Raw genomic sequence first — 19,761 nt, 5'->3', positions numbered from 1 at the left:
TCTTCGACTACACCTGCACTGAGGTGATGACCATGTGCGGTTACCATGGAGACGCGACCAGGTGTGTCTTCTTCCAAAGCCATGTTTGAAGCTCCTGGTCTGTGTTGTTGTTCCACTCGTCTCTTCAACTATGTGTGTCCTAAACTATGTTCATCGTGTGTCCTGAACTATGATCCTCCTGTGTGCTGAACTATGAAGGTGTTTCAACTTTTATCACTGCTTTACTTTGTCTGAACTCTGAACTGTGTTCTTCCTTGTGTTGTTCATCGCTGGTAACCTCACCACCGAAGGTAAGAGGTAAGCAGAACCAGTTTCTGGGTTGCAACCAAACAACAGCGGCGCTGTTCTGGGCTGCTACGAGGCCTGAAACCGACCTACCAAATGGCCAGAGCCCAAATCTCCACGGGGACGAAAATACTCTATCCAGGCCACCAAACAACGGGGATTTTATGGCCCATGGCCCGTCTGCGACGCGCAGGGGACTCCTTCCCACTGCATCTCAAACGTATCTATAATTTCTTATGTTCCATGCTAGTTTTATGACAATACTCACATGTTTTATATACACTTTATATCATTATTATGCATTTTCCGGCACTAACCTATTAACAAGATGCCGAAGCGCCAGTTCCTGTTTTCTGTTGTTTTTGGTTTCAGAAATCCTACACAGGAAATATTCTCGGAATTGGACGAAACAAAAGCCCAGGGTCTTATTTTCCACGGAGCCTTCCAGAAGCCTGAAGAGGAGACGAAGAGAGGAGTCAAGGCGGCCACACCCTAGGGGGGCGCGGCCCCACCCCTGGCCGCGCCGCCGTATGGGGTGGGCCCCTCGAGCGTCCCCCGACTCTGCCCCTTTGCCTATTTATTCTCTCCGTCGCGAAAACCCTATTACCGAGAGCCACGATACGAGAAAAGTTCCAGAGACGCCGCTGCCGCCAATCCCATCTCGGGGGATTCAGGAGATCGCCTCCGGCACCCTGCCGGAGAGGGGAATCATCACCCGGAGGACTCTACATCACCATGCCCACCTCCGGATTGATGCGTGAGTAGTTCATCCTTGGACTATGGGTCCATAGCAGTAGCTAGATGGTTGTCTTCTCCTATTGTGCTATCATGTTTAGATCTTGTGAGCTGCCTATCATGATCAAGATCATCTATTTGTAATGCTACATGTTGTGTTTGTTGGGATCCGATGAATATGGAATACTATATCAAGTTGATTATCGATCTATCATATATGTGTTGTTTATGATCTTGCATGCTCTCCGTTGCTAGTAGAGGCTCTGGCCAAGTTGATAGTTGTAACTCCAAGAGGGTGTATTTATGCTCGATAGTGGGTTCATGCCTCCATTGAATCTGGGACAGTGACAGAAAGTTCTAAGGTTATGGATGTGCTGTTGCCACTAGGGATAAAACAACAATGCTTTGTCTAAGGATATTTGTATTGTTTACATTACGCACCTACTTAATGCAATTGTCCGTTGTTTGCAACTTAATACTGGAAGGGGTGCGGATGCTAACCCGAAGGTGGACTTTTTAGGCATAGATGCATGCTGGATAGCGGTCTATGTTCTTTGTCGTAATGCCCTAAGTAAATCTCATATTAGTCATCATGATATGTATGTGCATTGTTATGCCCTCTCTATTTATCTTATTGGAGAGACACCACTAGTGAACTGTGGACCCCGATCCATTCTTTTACATCTGAATACAATCTACTGCAATCATTGTTCTCTGTTGTTCTTTGCAAACAAACATCATTCTCCACACCATACGTTTAATCCTTTGTTTACAGCAAGCCGGTGAGATTGACAACCTCACTGTTAATTTGGGGCAAAGTATTTCGATTGTGTTGTGCAGGTTCCACGTTGGCGCCGGAATCCCTGGTGTTGCACCGCACTACACTCCTTCACCAATAACCTTTACGTGGCCTTCATCTCCTACTGGTTTGATAACCTTGGTTTCTTACTGAGGGAAAACTTGCTGCTGTACGCATCACACCTTCCTCTTGGGGTTCCCAACGGACGTGTGCTTCACGCGTTATCAAGCTCTTTTCCGGCGCCGTTGTCGGGGAGATCAAGACACGCCGCAAGGGAGTCTCTCACATCCAATCTATTTACTTTGTTTATTGTCTTGCTTTACTTTATTTTATTTTCTATTTTGTTTGCTTTCTTTATATCAAAAACACAAAAAAATTAGTTACTTGTTTTACTTTACTTAATTTAGTTTTCTTTACTTATTTACTACTGTTAAAATGAATACTCCTGAGAACACTAAGTTGTGTGACTTCACTAACCTGGTTTACTAAATCTCGTTATGAGAGAGCAATTTTTTGTGCTAGTACTGATGATGCTGCTGCCCATCTTAATAATTTTGTTGAACTTTGTGAAATGCAAAAGTATAAGGATGTAGATGGGAACATTATAAAACTGAAATTGTTTCCTTTCTCCTTAAGAGGAAGAGCTAAAGATTGGTTGCTTTCTTTGCCTAAGAATAGTATTGATTCATGGACTAAATGTAAAGATGCTTTCATTGGTAGATATTATCCTCCTGCTAAAATTATATCTTTGAAAAGTAGCATAATTAATTTTAAGCAATTGGATAATGAACATGTTTCCCAAGCATGGGAAAGAATGAAATCTTTGGTAAAGAATTGCCCTACCCATGTACTGACTACTTGGATGATCATCCAAACCTTTTATGCAGGATTGATTTTTTTCTTCAAGGAACCTATTGGATTCAGCTGCTGGAGGTACTTTTATGTCCATCACTTTGGGTGCCGCGACAAAGCTTCTTGATAATATGATGATCAATTACTCTGAATGGCACACTGAAAGGACTCCGCAAGGTAAGAAGGTAAATTCTGTTGAAGAAACCTCATCCTTGAGTGATAAGATTGATGTTATTATGTCTATGCTTGTTAATTGTAGATCTAATGTTGATCCTAATAATGTTCCTTTAGCTTCATTGGTTGCTCAAGAAGAGCATGTTGATGTGAACTTCATTAAAAATAATAATTTCAACAACAATGCTTATAGGAATACTTTTGGTAACAACTATAGGTCATATCCTTCTAATAATAGTAATGGTTATGGTAATTCTTATGGTAATTCTTACAACAATAGTAGGAGTGTACCCTCTGGTCTTGAAGTCATGCTTAAAGAACTTATTAGTTCACAAACTGCTTTTAACAAATATGTTGAAGAAAAGTTCGGTAAAATTGATGTTCTTGCTTCTAAGGTTGATAGTCTTGCTGCTGATGTTGATCTTTTAAAACTGAAAGTTATGCCTAATGAAACTAAAGATATTAAGTCATTTGCTACAGCAAACGCTATCCAAGTTCGAATTAATGAAAGTATTAGATTGATGGCTGAATTGCATGCTAGGTGGGAAAGAGAAGAAAAACTTGCTAAAGAGAATAATGTAGCTAAAGTTTGGACTATTACCACCACTAGTAATGTTGATGCTTCACATGTTGCTAAACCCCCTACTATCAATGGTAAAATAATTGGTGTTGGCAAAGTTTCTACTCCTAATACAAAGCGTGCAAAACTGCCTGAAACTGCTGAAACTGCTGAATCTGTTTGTGATAAAAGTGCTTAAATTTTTCAGGATATTGGGGACAATGATCCCATTACTTTAGATCATAATGGTTTAGATTTTGATAATTGTCATATCTCTAAAGTTATTAAGTTCTTGCAAAAACTTGCTAGAAGTCCTAATGCTAGTGCTATAAACTTGGCATTTACAAAACATATCACAAATGCTCTCATTAAAGCTAGAGAAGAGAAATTAAAACTTGAAACTTCTATTCCTAGGAAGTTAGAAGATGGTTGGGAGCCTGATACGTCTCCGACGTATCGATAATTTCTTATGTTCCATGCCACATTATTGATGTTATCTACATGTTTTATGCACACTTTATGTCATATTCGTGCATTTTCTGGAACTAACCTATTAACAAGATGCCGAAGTGCCGATTCTTGTTTTCTGCTGTTTTTGGTTTCAGAAATCCTAGTAACGAAATATTCTCGGAATTGGACGAAATCAACGCCCAGGGTCCTATTTTGCCACGAAGCTTCCAGAAGTCCGAAGAGGAGACGAAGTGGGGCCATGAGGTGCCCAAACCATAGGGCGGCGCGGCCCCCCCCCTTGGCCGCGCGGCCCTATGGTGTGGGGCCCTCGTGCCGCCTCCTGACCTGCCCTTCCGCCTACTTAAAGCCTCCGTCGCGAAACCCCCAGTACGGAGAGCCACGATACGGAAAACCTTCCAGAGACGCCGCCGCCGCCGATCCCATCTCGGGGGATCCGGGAGATCGCCTCGGCACCCTGCCGGAGAGGGGATTCATCTCCCGGAGGACTCTACGCCGCCATGGTCGCCTCCGGAGTGATGTGTGAGTAGTCTACCCCTGGACTATGGGTCCATAGCAGTAGCTAGATGGTTGTCTTCTCCCCATTGTGCTTCATTGTCGGATCTTGTGAGCTGCCTAACATGATCAAGATCATCTATCTGTAATTCTATATGGGGAGATCCGACAATGAAGCACAATGAAGCACAATGGGGAGAAGACAACCATCTAGCTACTGCTATGGACCCATAGTCCAGGGGTAGACTACTCACACATCACTCCGGAGGCGACCATGGCGGCGTAGAGTCCTCCGGGAGATGAATCCCCTCTCCGGCAGGGTGCCGGAGGCGATCTCCTGGATCCCCCGAGATGGGATCGGCGGCGGCGGCGTCTCTGGAAGGTTTTCCGTATCGTGGCTCTCGGTACTGGGGTTTCGTGACGAAGGCTATTTGTAGGCGGAAGGGCAGGTCAGGAGGCGGCACGAGGGGCCCACACAACAGGTCGGCGCGGCCAGGGCTTGGGCCGCGCCGCCCTGTGGTTTGGCCACCTCGTGGCCCCACTTCGTCTCCTCTTCGGTCTTCTGGAAGCTTCGTGGCAAAATAGGACCCTGGGCGTTGATTTCGTCCAATTCCGAGAATATTTCCTTACTAGGATTTCGAAACCAAAACAGCTGAAACATGAACCGGCACTTCGGCATCTTGTTAATAGGTTAGTTCCATAAAATGCACGAATATGACATAAAGTGTGCATAAAACATGTAGATATCATCAATAATGTGGCATGGAACATAAGAAATTATCGATACGTCGGAGACGTATCGACATCCCCAAGCTTAGTTCCTGCTCGTCCCGAGCAGGTAAATGATAAACACGGATAATTTCGGAGTGACATGCCATCATAACCTTGATCATACTATTTGTAAGCATATGTAGTGAATGCAGCGATCAAAACAATGTATATGACATGAGTAAACAAGTGAATCATATAGCAAAGACTTTTCATGAATAGTACTTCAAGACAAGCATCAATAAGTCTTGCATAAGAGTTAACTCATAAAGCAATAATTCAAAGTAAAGGCATTGAAGCAACACAAAGGAAGATTAAGTTTCAGCGGTTGCTTTCAACTTGTAGCATGTATATCTCATGGATATTGTCAACATAGAGTAATATAATAAGTGCAATATGCAAGTATGTAGGAATCAATGCACAGTTTACACAAGTGTTTGCTTCTTGAGGTAGAGAGAAATAGGTGAACTGACTCAACAATAAAAGTAAAAGAAAGGTCCTTCAAAGAGGAAAGCATTGATTGCTATATTTGTGCTAGAGCTTTGATTTTGAAAACAAGAAACAATTTTGTCAACGGTAGTAATAAAGCATATGTATCATGTAAATTATATCTTACAAGTTGCAAGCCTCATGCATAGTATACTAATAGTGCCCGCACCTTGTCCTAATTAGCTTGGACTGCCGGGATCATCGCAATGCACATGTTTTAACCAAGTGCCACAAAGGGGTACCTCTATGCCGCCTGTACAAAGGTCTAAGGAGAAAGCTCGCATCGGATTTCTCGCTATTGATTATTCTCAACTTAGACATCCATACCGGGACAACATAGACAACGAGATAATGGACTCCTCTTTTATGCATAAGCATGTAGCAACAATTAATTTTCTCATTTGAGATTGAGGATATATGTCCAAAACTGAAACTTCCACCATGGATCATGGCTTTAGTTAGCGGCCCAATGTTCTTCTCTAACAATATGCATGCTCTAACCATAAGGTGGTAGATCTCCCTTACTTCGGACAAGACGAACATGCATAGCAACTCACATGATATTCAACAAAGAGTAGTTGATGGCGTCCCCGGTGAACATGGTTATCGCACAACAAGCAACTTAATAAGAGATAAAGTGCATAAGTACATATTCAATACCACAATAGTTTTTAAGCTATTTGTCCCATGAGCTATATATTGTAAAGGTGAAGAATGGAAATTTAAAGGTAGCACTCAAGCAATTTACTTTGGAATGGCGGAGAAATACCATGTAGTAGGTAGGTATGGTGGACACAAATGGCATAGTGGTTGGCTCAAGTATTTTGGATGCATGAGAAGTATTCCCTCTCGATACAAGGTTTAGGCTAGCAAGGCTATTTGAAACAAACACAAGGATGAAGCGGTGCAGCAAAACTCACATAAAAGACATATTGTAAACATTATAAGACTCTACACCGTCTTCCTTGTTGTTCAAACTCAATACTAGAAATTATCTAGACCTTAGAGAGACCAAATATGCAAACCAAATTTTAGCATGCTCTATGTATTTCTTCATTAATAGGTGCAAAGTATATGATGCAAGAGCTTAAACATGAGCACAACAATTGCCAAGTATCACATTATCCAAGAAATTTTAGCAATTACTACATGTATCATTTTCCGATTCCAACCATATAACAATTTAACGAAGAAGAAACTTTTGCCATGAATATTATGAGTAAAGCCTAAGGACATACTTGTCCATATGCTACAGCGGAGCGTGTCTCTCTCCCACAAAGTGAATGCTAGGATCCATTTTATTCAAACAAAACAAAAACAAAAACAAACCGACGCTCCAAGAAAAGCACATAAGCTGTGATGGAATAAAAATATAGTTTCATGGGAGGAACCTGATAATATTGTCGATGAAGAAGGGGATGCCTTGGGCATCCCCAAGATTAGACGCTTGAGTCTTCTTGATATATGCAGGGGTGATCCACCGGGGCATCCCCAAGCTTAGAGCTTTCACTCTCCTTGATCATGTTGTATCATCTCCCTCTCTTGATCCTTGAAAACTTCCTCCACACCAAACTTAGAACAACTCATTAGAGGGTTAGTGCACAATCAAAATATACATGTTCAGAGGTGACATAATCATTCTTAACACTTCTGGACATTGCACAAAGCTACCGAAAGTCAATGGAATCGAAATATCCATTGAGCATGACAAAACTGGCAATGCGAAATAAAAGGCAGAATCTGTCAAAAACAGAACAGTTCGTATTGACGAATTTTATTGAGGCAACAGACTTGCTCAAATGAAAATTCTCAAATTGAATGAAAGTTGCGTACATATCTGAGGATTACTCACGTAAATTGGTATAATTTTCTGAGTTACCTACAGAGAATTTTGCCCAGATTCGTGACAGCAAAGAAATCTGTTTCTGCGCAGTAATCCAAATCTAGTATGAACTTTTCTATCAACGACTTTACTTGGCACAACAAAACACAAAACTAAGATAAGGAGAGGTTGCTACAGTAGTAAACAACTTCCAAGACACAAAATAAAAACAAAGTGCTGTAGTAAAAACATGGGTTGTCTCCCATAAGCGCTTTTCTTTAACGCCTTTCGCCTAGGCGCGAAAGTGTGTATCAAGTATTATCAAGAGACGAAGTGTCAACATCATAATTTGTTCTAATAATAGAATCAAAAGGTAATTTCATTCTCTTTCTAGGGAAGTGTTCCATACCTTTCTTGAGAGGAAATTGATATTTTATATTACCTTCCTTCATATCAATGACAACACCAACAGTTTGAAGAAAAGGTCTTCCCAATATAATGGGACAAGATGCATTGCATTCAATATCCAAGACAACAAAATCAACGGGGACAAGGTTATTGTTAACGGTAATGCGAACATTATCAACTTTCCCCAAAGGTTTCTTTGTAGAATGATCAGCAAGATTAACATCCAAATAGCAATTTTTCAGCGGTGGCAAGTCAAGCATATTATAAATTTTCTTAGGCATAACGGAAATACTTGCACCAAGATCACATAAAGCATTACAATCAAAATCTTTAACCTTCATCTTAATGATGGGCTCCCAACCATCCTCTAGCTTTCTAGGAATAGAAGCTTCGCGCTCTAGTTTCTCTTCTCTAGCTTTTATGAGAGCATTTGTAATATGTTTCGTGAAAGCCAAATTTATAGCACTAGCATTAGGACTTTTAGCAAGTTTTTGCAAGAACTTTATAACTTCAGAGATGTGGCAATCATCAAAATTCAAACCATTATAATCTAAATCAATGGGATCATCATCCCCAATGTTGGAAAAAATTTCAGCGGTTTTATCACGAGCAGTTTCAGCGAGCTTTAGCGGTTTGAGGCAGTTTCTCGCGCTTTGCATTAGAAGTGGAAACATTGCTAACACCAATTCTTTTATTAGTAATAGTAGGAGGTGCAGCAACTTGTGTAGCATTAGCATTACTAGTGGTGGTAATAGTCCAAACTTTAGCTATATTCTCGTCTTTTTCATTTTCTTCTCTTTCCCACCTAGCACGCAATTCGGCCATCAATCTTATATTCTCATTAATTCTAACTTGGATGGCATTTGCTGTAGTAACAATTTTATTATTAAGATTTTCATTAGGCATAACTTTCGATTTTAAAAGATCAACATCAGAAGCAAGACTATCGACTTTAGAAGCAAGTATATCAATTTTCCCAAGCTTTTCTTCAACGAGATTTGTTAAAAGCAGTTTGTGTACTAATAAATTCTTTAAGCATGGCTTCAAGTCCAGGGGGTGTGTTCCTATTATTGTTGTAAGAATTCCCATAAGAATTACCATAGCCGTTGCCATTATTATAAGGATATGGCCTATAGTTGTTACTAGAATTGTTCCGGTAAGCATTGTTGTTGAAATTATTATTTTTAATGAAGTTTACATCAACATGTTCTTCTTGTGCAACCAATGAAGCTAACGGAACATTATTAGGATCAACATTAGTCCTATCATTCACAAGCATAGACATAATAGCATCAATCTTATCACTCAAGGAAGAGGTTTCTTCGACAGAATTTACCTTCTTACCTTGTGGAGCTCTTTCCGTGTGCCATTCAGAGTAATTGATCATCATATTATCGACAAGCTTTGTTGCTTCACCAAGAGTGATGGACATAAAGGTACCTCCAGCAGCTGAATCCAATAGGTTCCGCGAAGAAAAATTCAGTCCTGCATAAAAGGTTTGGATGATCATCCAAGTAGTCGATCCATGGGTTGGGCAATTTTTAACCAAAGATTTCATTCTTTCCCATGCTTGTGCAACATGTTCAGTATCCAATTGTTTAAAATTCATTATGCTACTCCTCAAAGATATAATTTTAGCAGGGGGATAATATCTACCAATAAAAGCATCCTTGCATTTAGTCCATGAATCAATACTATTCTTAGGCGAGAGATAGCAACCAATCTTTAGCTCTTCCTCTTAATGAGAAAGGGAACAATTTTAATTTTATAATGTCACCATCTACATCTTTATATTTTTGCATCTCACATAGTTCAACAAAATTATTGAGATGGGCAGCAGACATCATCGGAACTAACACCGAGAAAATTGCTCTCGCATAACAAGATTTAGTAAAGCAGGTTTAATTTCAAAGAATTCTGATGTAGTAGCAGGTGGAGCAATAGGTGTGCATAACAAATCATTATTATTTGTGGTTGTGAAGTCACACAACTTAGTATTTTCAGGAGTACCCATTTTAGCAGTAGTAAATAAAGCAAACTAGATAAAGTAAATGCAAGTAACTAATTTTTTTGTGTTTTTGATATAGAGTGCAAGATAGTAAATAGAGTAAAACTAGCAACTAATTTTTTTGTATTTTGATATAGTGCAGCAAACAAAGTAGTAAATAAAACTAAGCAAGACAAAAACAAAGTAAAGAGATTGGGATGTGGAGACTCCCCTTGCAGCGTGTCTTGATCTCCCCGGCAACGGCGCCGGAAAAGAGCTTGATACGCGTACAGCACGCGTCCGTTGGGAACCCCAAGAGGAAGGTGTGATGCGTACAGCGGCAAGTTTTCCCTCAGTATGAAACCAAGGTTTATCGAACCAGTAGGAGCCAAGAAGCACGTTGAAGGTTGATGGCGGCGAGATGTAGGCGGCGCAACACCAGCGATTCCGGCGCCAACGTGGAACCTGCACAACACAAACCAAGTACTTTGCCCCAACGAAACAGCGAGGTTGTCAATCTCACCGGCTTGCTGTAACAAAGGATTAGATATATAGTGTGGATGATGATTGTTTGCAGAAAACAGTAGAATAGCATTGCAGTAGATTGTATTTCAGTATAGAGAATTGGACCGGGGTCCACAGTTCACTAGAGGTGTCTCTCCCATAAGATAAACGAGCATGTTGGGTGAACAAATTACAGTTGGGCAATTGACAAATAAAGAGGGCATGACCATGCACATACATATTATGATGAGTATAGTGAGATTTAATTGGGCATTACGACAAAGTACATAGACCGCTATCCAGACATGCATCTATGCCTAAAAAGTCCACCTTCGAGGTTATCATCCGAACCCCCTCTAGTATTAAGTTGCTAACAACGGACAATTGCATTAAGTATTGCGCGTAATGTAATCGGTAACTACATCCTCGAACATAGCACCAATGTTTTATCCCTAGTGGCAACAGCACATCCATAATCTTGGAGATTTCTGTCACTTCCCGGATTCACGGAGACATGAACCCACTATCGAGCATAAATACTCCCTCTTGGAGTTACAAGCATCTACTTGGCCAGAGAATCTACTAGTAACGGAGAGCATGCAAGATCATAAACAACACATAGATATAAATTTGATAATCAACATAACAAGTATTCTCTATTCATCGGATCCCAACAAACACAACATATAGAATTACAGATAGATGATCTTGATCATGTTCGGCAGCTCACAAGACCCGACAATTAAGCACAATGGGGAGAAGACAACCATCTAGCTACTGCTATGGACCCATAGTCCAGGGGTAGACTACTCACACATCACTCCGGAGGCGACCATGGCGGCGTAGAGTCCTCCGGGAGATGATTCCCCTCTCCGGCGAGGGTGCGGAGGCGATCTCCTGAATCCCCGAGATGGGATTGGCAGCGGCGGTGTCTCCGGAAGGTTTTCCGTATCGTGGCTCTCGGTGCGGGGGTTTCGCGACGAAGGCTATTTGTAGGCGGAAGGGCAGGTCAAGGGGCGTCACGAGGGGCCCACACTACAGGTCGGCGCGGCCAGGGCTTGGGCCGCGCCGCCCTGTAGTTTGGCCACCTCGTGGCCCCACTTCGTCTCCTCTTCGGTCTTTTGGAAGCTTCGTGGCAAAATAGGACCCTAGGCGTTGATTTCGTCCAATTCCGAGAATATTTCCTTACTAGGATTTCTGAAACCAAAAACAGCAGAAAACAGCAACTGGCACTTCGGCATCTTGTTAATAGGTTAGTTCCAGAAAATGCACGAATATGACATAAAGTGTGCATAAAACATGTAGATATCATCAATAATGTGGCATGGAACATAAGAAATTATCGATACGCCGGAGACGTATCAAGCTACGAGCAAGTGCACTATGCAGCACTAGACGCTCGCTTGGGCTTCGAGATTGCTAGGAAGCATTGGATGCTAGTTGGCTACTAGGTGATCATCTCAATATTTGGAGATGATGAGTAGTGGTGGTCTTCTATATTTGTATGGACTACGAATTGATCGTTTCTATATATATGAACTATGTGTGTCTTTCATATATATGAAGTATGTGTCTTTCAATATATATGAATTATATATGTGTCTTTCAATATATATGAACTCTACATGTCTTTCATATATATGAACTATGTGTCTTTCATATATATAAACTCTATGTGTCTTTCATATATATGAACTATGTGTCTTTCAATATATTTGAACTATATGTGTCTTTCATATATATGAAGCATGTGTCTTTCAATATATATGAACTCTATGTGTCTTTCAATATTATTCGCTACTTCGCCGCCTTTTTGGCGAAATCCCTCTTCGGCAAAGGAGATACCGAGGCCATGGCTAGCCCCGAGATGAGCGTCATATGGAGCGTGTTCTACCCCAACATGGATAACGTAATAATAAATGAATAAATACATAATTATTTCATATTTAAATAAATCTCTTTTTTCTAATAATAAATCATATATTATTTGTCCAATTCCGGTTAATAGATTTCAAGATAGTAATTATTTGGCCATATTATATGAATAATGCATATATTATTTGATAATAATAATAATAAATGAATAAATACATAATTATTTCATATTCAAATCACTCATATTTTTCTAATAATAAATCATACATTATTTGTCCAATTCCGGTTAATAGATTTCAAGATACTAATAATTTGGCAATATTATATGAATAATGCATATATTATTTTATAATAATAATAAATGAATAAATACATAATTTTTTCATATTCAAATCACTCGCATTTTTCTAATAATAAATCATACATTATTTATCCAATTCCGGTTAATAGATTTCAAGATACTAATTATTTGGCCATATTATATGAATAATGCATATATTATTTGATAATAATAATAAATGAATAAATACATAATTATTTCATATTCAACTCACTCACATTTTTCTAATAATAAATCATATATTATTTGTCCAATTCCGGTTAATAGATTTCAAGATACTAATTATTTGGCCATATTATATGAATAATGCATATATTATTTGATGATAATAATAAATGAATAAATACATAATTATTTCATATTCAAATCAGTCACTTTTTTCTAATAATAAATCATATATTATTTGTCCAATTCCGGTTAATAGATTTCAAGATACTAATTATTTGGCCATATTATATGAATAATGCATATATTATTTGATAATAATAATAAATGAATAAATACATAATTATTTCATACTGAAATCAATCACATTTTTCTAATAATAAATCACATATTATTTGTCCAATTCCGATTTACAGATTTTGAGATACTAATTATTTGGCTATATTATATGAATTAGCATATATTATTTGATAATAATAATAATAATAAATGAATAAATACATAATTATTTCATATTCAAATCAATCACATTTTTCTAATAATAAATCATATTTATTTGTCTAATTTTTGTTTATCGATTTCAAGATACTAATTATTTGGCCATATTATATGAAAAATGCATATATTATTTGATAATAATATTAATAATAAATTAATAAATACATAATTATTTCATATTCAAATCACTCACATTTTTTTAATAACAAATTTGTCCAATTCCGTTTATAGATTTCAAGATTGTTTTTTATTTCAAAAAATACAGAAATGTGACATAGTGGTATAATAGTTAATAGGATTGATATGGTAGTATTTACAACAAGGTACAATCACATTCGCGGAAGGGCAGCAGGAAAGAACCAATGAGTTAAGCGTACTGAGGGTAGAGTAGTGTGCGGATGGGTGAAAGACCGAGAAGTGATGACCAACTTTACAAGTGTAATTAGTATTAAAAATAGTCCAAGTGAGAGAGTAACAAGTCAAACAAAAAGAAAGAAAAAAGAAAAAAGAGAATACAGTGGGAGAAGAGCAGATATTCTGGACCCACAAAACTGGTCCACCAGCAGTCGTGTCTTCCCGAGGCGACAACACATGGTTTTCGTTAGCATCGACGTCATGGTTGAACAAATCTTTGAGTTGCCAAAATAATATATAGTGAGAAGTAAAAAATAGGGAGCCTATGTCCAGTTGCAAGCACCCCGTCATTATGCTCGGGGGCTACTCTTATCAGTAGTATTGAAAATACTTCTAATAATATGAAGTAATGATGATGGAAATATAGAGTTGGTTAGAGCATCTCTAGCAGAGCCCGTAAACTGGGCAAAACTGAAAAATAACTGCCAATTTACGGGTTCAATTCAGAAAATGGCGTGGATCAGTCACCGTTGATACGTCCATTTTGCATCACTATTTTATAGCATAATTTGCTGTTTTTCATTGATATATTTCATATTTAGAGGTAATACTTATGTTACTTCATCTATTTTGCATGTTTCATGATTATTGGAGGATCGCGCACCGGAGTCAGGATTCTGCTGGAAAAAGCGCCGTCAGAATGCAATATTTCGGAAGATCAACAATTGACGGAATTTATATGAAAAATCCTATTTTTCCAGAAGACGAAGGGAGCCAGAAGGAGGAGCCTAGGAGGGCCGCCATGGGCCCACCTCATAGGCCGGCGCGGGCCAAGGCCTGGCCGCGCCGCCTTGTGAGGAGGGGGCCCATAGCCCCCTCTGGTCTCCTCTCCTTCGCGTACATCTTCGTCCCGAAAACCTAAGCTCCAGAGGATAGTCGCGAAGAGTCACAGCCGCCTCTGCGGGGCGGAAAACACCAGAGAGAAAAGAGCTCTCCGGCAGGCTGAGATCCGCCGGGAAATTCCCTCCCGGAGGGGGAAATCGATGCCATCGTCACCGTCATCGAGCTGGACATCATCTCCATCATCATCACCATCATCTCCATCATCATCACCGCCATCTCCACCGCTGCACATCGTCACCGCTCGTAACAATTTGGGTTGGATCTTGATTGTTTGATAGGGGAAACTCTCCCGGTATTGATTTCTACTTGTTATTGATGCTATTGAGTGAAACCATTGAACCAAGGTTTATGTTCAGATTGTTATTCATCATCATATCACCTCTGATCATGTTCCATAAGATGTCTCGTGAGTATTTCGTTTAGTTCTTGAGGACATGGGTGAAGTCTAAATGTTAGTAGTGAATTATGGTTGAGTAATATTCAATGTTATGATATTTAAGTTGTGGTGTTATTCTTCTAGTGGTGTCATGTGAACGTCGACTACATGATACTTCACCTTTATGGGCCTAGGGGAATACATCTTGTACTCTTTTGCTAATTGCGGGGTTGCCGGAGTGACATAAACCTAAACCCCCGTTGGTATATCGATGCAGGAGGGATAGCAGGATCTCAGAGTTTAAGGCTGTGGTTAGATTTATCTTAATTACTTTCTTGTAGTTGCGGATGCTTGCAAGGGGTATAATCACAAGTATGTATTAGTCCTAGGAAGGGTGGTGCATTAGCATAGGTTCACCCACACAACACTTATCAAAACAATGAAGATTAATCAGCTATATGAAGCGAAAGCACTAGACTAAATTCCCGTGTGTCCTCAAGAACGTTTGGTTATTATAAGTAAACAAACCGGCTTGTCCTTTGTGCTAAAAAGGATTGGGCCACTCGCTGCAATTATTTCTCTCTCACTTTACTTACTCGTACTTTATTCATCTGCTACATCAAAACCCCCCTGAATACTTGTCTGTGAGCATTTACAGTGAATCCTTCATCGAAACCGCTTGTCAACACCTTCTCGCTCCTCGTTGGGTTCGACACTCTTACTTATCAAAAATACTACGATACACCCCTATACTTGTGGGTCATCAAGACTATTTTCACGGCGCCGTTGCCGGGGAGTGAAGCGCTATTGGTAAGTGGAATTGGTAAGGGAAACTTTTACTCGTTTGTGCTGATTTTATTCCTCGCTCGTTGCTATAATTCATTATGGAGAGATCTTCTCTTGAATTTTTATTTGGAAAATCTACTACTACTGCAAAGGTAGTGGATGAGGCGCCAGGTGAGGAAGAAGTTCCATACAAAATACCTATGAAAATCATTGAACGTGTTGTGGATAACCGTTATACAGGGGATGGAACTGTCCATCCTGGAGATCATTTACTGTTCTTACATGAATTATGCAAAGTGTGCAGGTATTGCTATGGATGAAGTGAGGAAGAAGCTATTCTCTATATCGCTGTCTGGTAAAGCAGCGCATTGGTATAAATTACTGGATAATGGGGATTCTCTTGAATGGAATGATATTGTGCCCCGATTTTATTCTAAGTTCTATCCTCCAAGTGAAATTCACAAGGATCGGAACCGAATATATAATTTTTGGCCTCATGATGGAGAGAATATTGCCCAAGCGTGGGGGAGATTGAAGTCTTTAAGGCTCAAATGCCCCATTCATGAGCTTCCTGGTAATATTATCATTGATAATTTCTATGCAAGACTTTCTTTTCAAGACAAGACCTTGCTGGATACTTCTTGTTCTGGATCATTTACACGCAACAAAGAAGAGTTTAAAAGGGACCTTCTTAATCGGATTCAGGAGAATACCGAAGGATGGGAGAACGACAAAGATAGAGAGTCGGGTATAAAATATGATTATAAATGCATTGAAGCTTTTATGGATACTGATAAATTTCGTAATATGAGTGCTACTTATGGTCTTGATTCTCAAGTCGTTGCAAATCTTTATAAAGCTTTTGCCTCTCATTATGAATTGCCTAAGAAGAACTTTGATAAGTATCATGAACCGTATAAAGATAAAATTGATTCATCTATAAATAAATGTGTTGTAATTGAAACTGTTGATCATGTTATTCCTGAAGCTTATATTCAAAAAACTCCTTTCCCTGCAAAAATGAAGGAGTACTCTATTATAAATAGTGCAGTTAATAAAAGTGAAAAGAAACCTATAGAACCTGAAGAGCAAATAAAAGTTGAACCTGCTATTGCAATAGTTAAAGATCTTGTGATTGAAAATGTGGAGGATGGTCATATTATTTTCTGTGAAGACGCTTCTAATATTGTTTCACATCCTAATAAGTCTAGGAAAACTAGTGTTCCTATGCTATCTGTTAGAATTGGTGATCATTGTTATTATGGTTTATGCGATATTGGTGCAAGTATTAATGCTATTCCTTATGAGCTCTACACGGAGATTATGCACGAAATTGGTTCTTGTGAACTTGAAGATATTGATGTGGTTATTCGGCTCGCTAATAGAGAAACTATCTCTCCAATTGGTATTGTTCGAGATGTGGAAGTTCTATGCGGTAAGATTAAATATCCTGCTGACTTTTTGGTACTTGGTTCTGCTGGTAGTAAGTATTGTCCTATCATTTTTGGTAGACCTTTTCTAAATACTTGTGGAGCTGTTATAGATTGCAAGAAAGAGAAAATTTTGACTAAATTTGCTGGTGAATCTTATGAGTTTAATATCTCTAAATTTGCCAAAACTCCTTATAAAGCTGATTCGCCTAATAATGATTTTAGAGCTGAACAGTGTGCATCTATTGCTCTTGCTCCTAATAATCCTTTGCAGCAACATTTGGAGAATAGTGAGAGTGAAGTTTTTAGGGAAGAAAGAAATGAGCTTGATGAAATTTTCCTTCGCCAACCTATTCTTAAACATGACTTGCCTGTAGAAGATCTAGGTACAACATTACCACCAAAGGAGGATCCTGTTTTTGATTTAAAACCATTGCCTGATAATCTTAAATATGCTCATATTGATGATAACAAAATATATCCTGTTATTATTAGCTCTAAGCTTTCAGAGTTTGAAGAAGAAAGGTTATTGGAAATATTGAAGAAACACCGAGGAGCTATTGGCTACACTCTTGATGACTTGAAGGGGATTTCTCCCTCTATTTTCCAACATGCCATTAATATGGAAGATGATGCAAAGCCTATTGTTGAACATCAGCGTCGTCTAATTCCTAAGATGAAGGATGTGGTAAGAAATGAGGTATTAAAACTTCTTGAAGCTTGTATTATATATCATATTGCTGATAGTAGATGGGTTAGTCCTGTGCATTGTGTTCCTAAGAAAGGAGGAATGACTGTTGTACCTAATGATAATGATGAGCTCATACCTCAAAGAGTAGTTGTAGGGTATAGAATGTGCATTGATTATCGAAAAGTTAATAAGGTTACTAAGAAAGATCATTACCCTTTACCTTTTATTGATCAAATGTTAGAAAGGTTATCCAAAAATACTCATTTTTGCTTTCTTGATGGTTATTCTGGGTTTTCACAAATTGCTGTTAAAACTAAGGATCAAGAGAAAACCACTTTCACTTGTCCCTATGGAACTTATGCTTATAGATGCATGCCTTTTGGTTTATGTAATGCTCCTGCTACTTTTCATGCATGTCTGCTATTTTTCATGGCTTTTGCGAGAATATTGTGGAGGTATTCATGGATGATTTTTCTGTCTATGGAAATTCTTTTGATAATTGCTTGCGGAACCTTGATAAAGTTTTGCAGAGGTGTGAAGAAACTAACCTTGTCCTTAATTGGGAGAAATGCCACTTTATGGTTAATGAAGGAATTGTATTGGGACATAAAATTTCCGAGAGAGGTATTGAAGTTGATAGAGCTAAAGTTGAAGCAATTGAGAAGATGCCCTATCCTAGGGATGTTAAAGGTATTCGTAGTGTTCTTGGTCACGTTGTGTTTTATAGGAGGTTTATTAAAGATTTTTCCAAGATTTCAAAACCTCTTACTAATCTTCTTCAAAAAGATGTACCTTTTGTTTTTGATGATGATTGTAAGGAATCTTTTGAAACTCTAAAGAAAGCCTTAACAACTGCTCCTATAGTTCAACCTCCTGATTGGAACTTACCTTTTGAAATTATGTGTGATGCTAGTGATTTTGCTGTAGGCGATGTTCTTGGACAGCGAGTAGATAAAAAATTGAATGTTATTCATTATGCTAGTAAAACTCTTGATGTTGCTCAAAGAAATTATGCTACTACTGAAAAAAATTGTTAGTTGTAGTCTTTGCTTGTGATAAGTTTAGATCTTATATTGTTGATTCAAAAGTTATAATTCATACTGATCATGCTGCAATTAGATACCTAATGCAAAAGAAAGATGCTAAGCCAAGGCTTATTAGATGGGTGCTTCTGTTGCAAGAATTTGATTTGCATATTGTAGATAGGAAAGGTGCTGATAATTTGTCTAGATTGGAAAATAGTGCTTATGATCCTGTTCCTGTTAATGATAGTTTTCCAAATGAACAATTGGCTGTAATAAAGGTAAGCTCGCGAGATAGCTCTTGGTATGCTGATTATGCTAACTTTATTGTTTCCAAGTACTTGCCTCCAACCTTTTCAGCTCCAAAGAAAGGAGGAAATTCTTTTATGACTTGAGGCATTATTTTTGGGATGACCCACACTTATATAAAGAAGGAGTGTATGGTATTCTGCGAAGATGTGTTCCTGAATATGAACAACAGGAGGTATTGAGTAAATGTCATGGTAGTGCTTATGGAGGACATCACGCCGGAGACAGAACCGCGCAAAAGGTTCTACAATCAGGTTTTTATTGGCCAACTCTCTTCAAAGATGCAAGGAAGTTTATTTTATCTTGTGATGAATGTCAAAGGGTTGGTAATATCTCCAGACGCAATGAAATGCCTATGAATTATACTCTTGTTATTGAACCATTTGATTGTTGGGGATTTGACTTCTTCATGGGACCTTTTCCCTCTTCAGAAGGTAACACTCATATACTTGTCGCTGTTGATTATGTTACTAAATGGGTGGAAGCCATACCCACAAAAAGTGCTGATGGTGAGACCTCTTTAAGAATGCTTTTAGATATTATTTTTCATCGATTTGGAGTTCCTAGATATATTATGACTGATGGAGGTTCCCATTTTATTCATGGTGGTTTTAGAAAAACTCTTGCTAAATAGGGTATTAATCATAGAATTGTTTCTGCTTATCAT

Source organism: Lolium rigidum, chromosome 1, assembly GCF_022539505.1.
Source record: "Lolium rigidum isolate FL_2022 chromosome 1, APGP_CSIRO_Lrig_0.1, whole genome shotgun sequence".
Lineage (NCBI taxonomy): Eukaryota > Viridiplantae > Streptophyta > Magnoliopsida > Poales > Poaceae > Lolium > Lolium rigidum.
Note: the sequence above shows the minus strand (reverse complement) of the source record.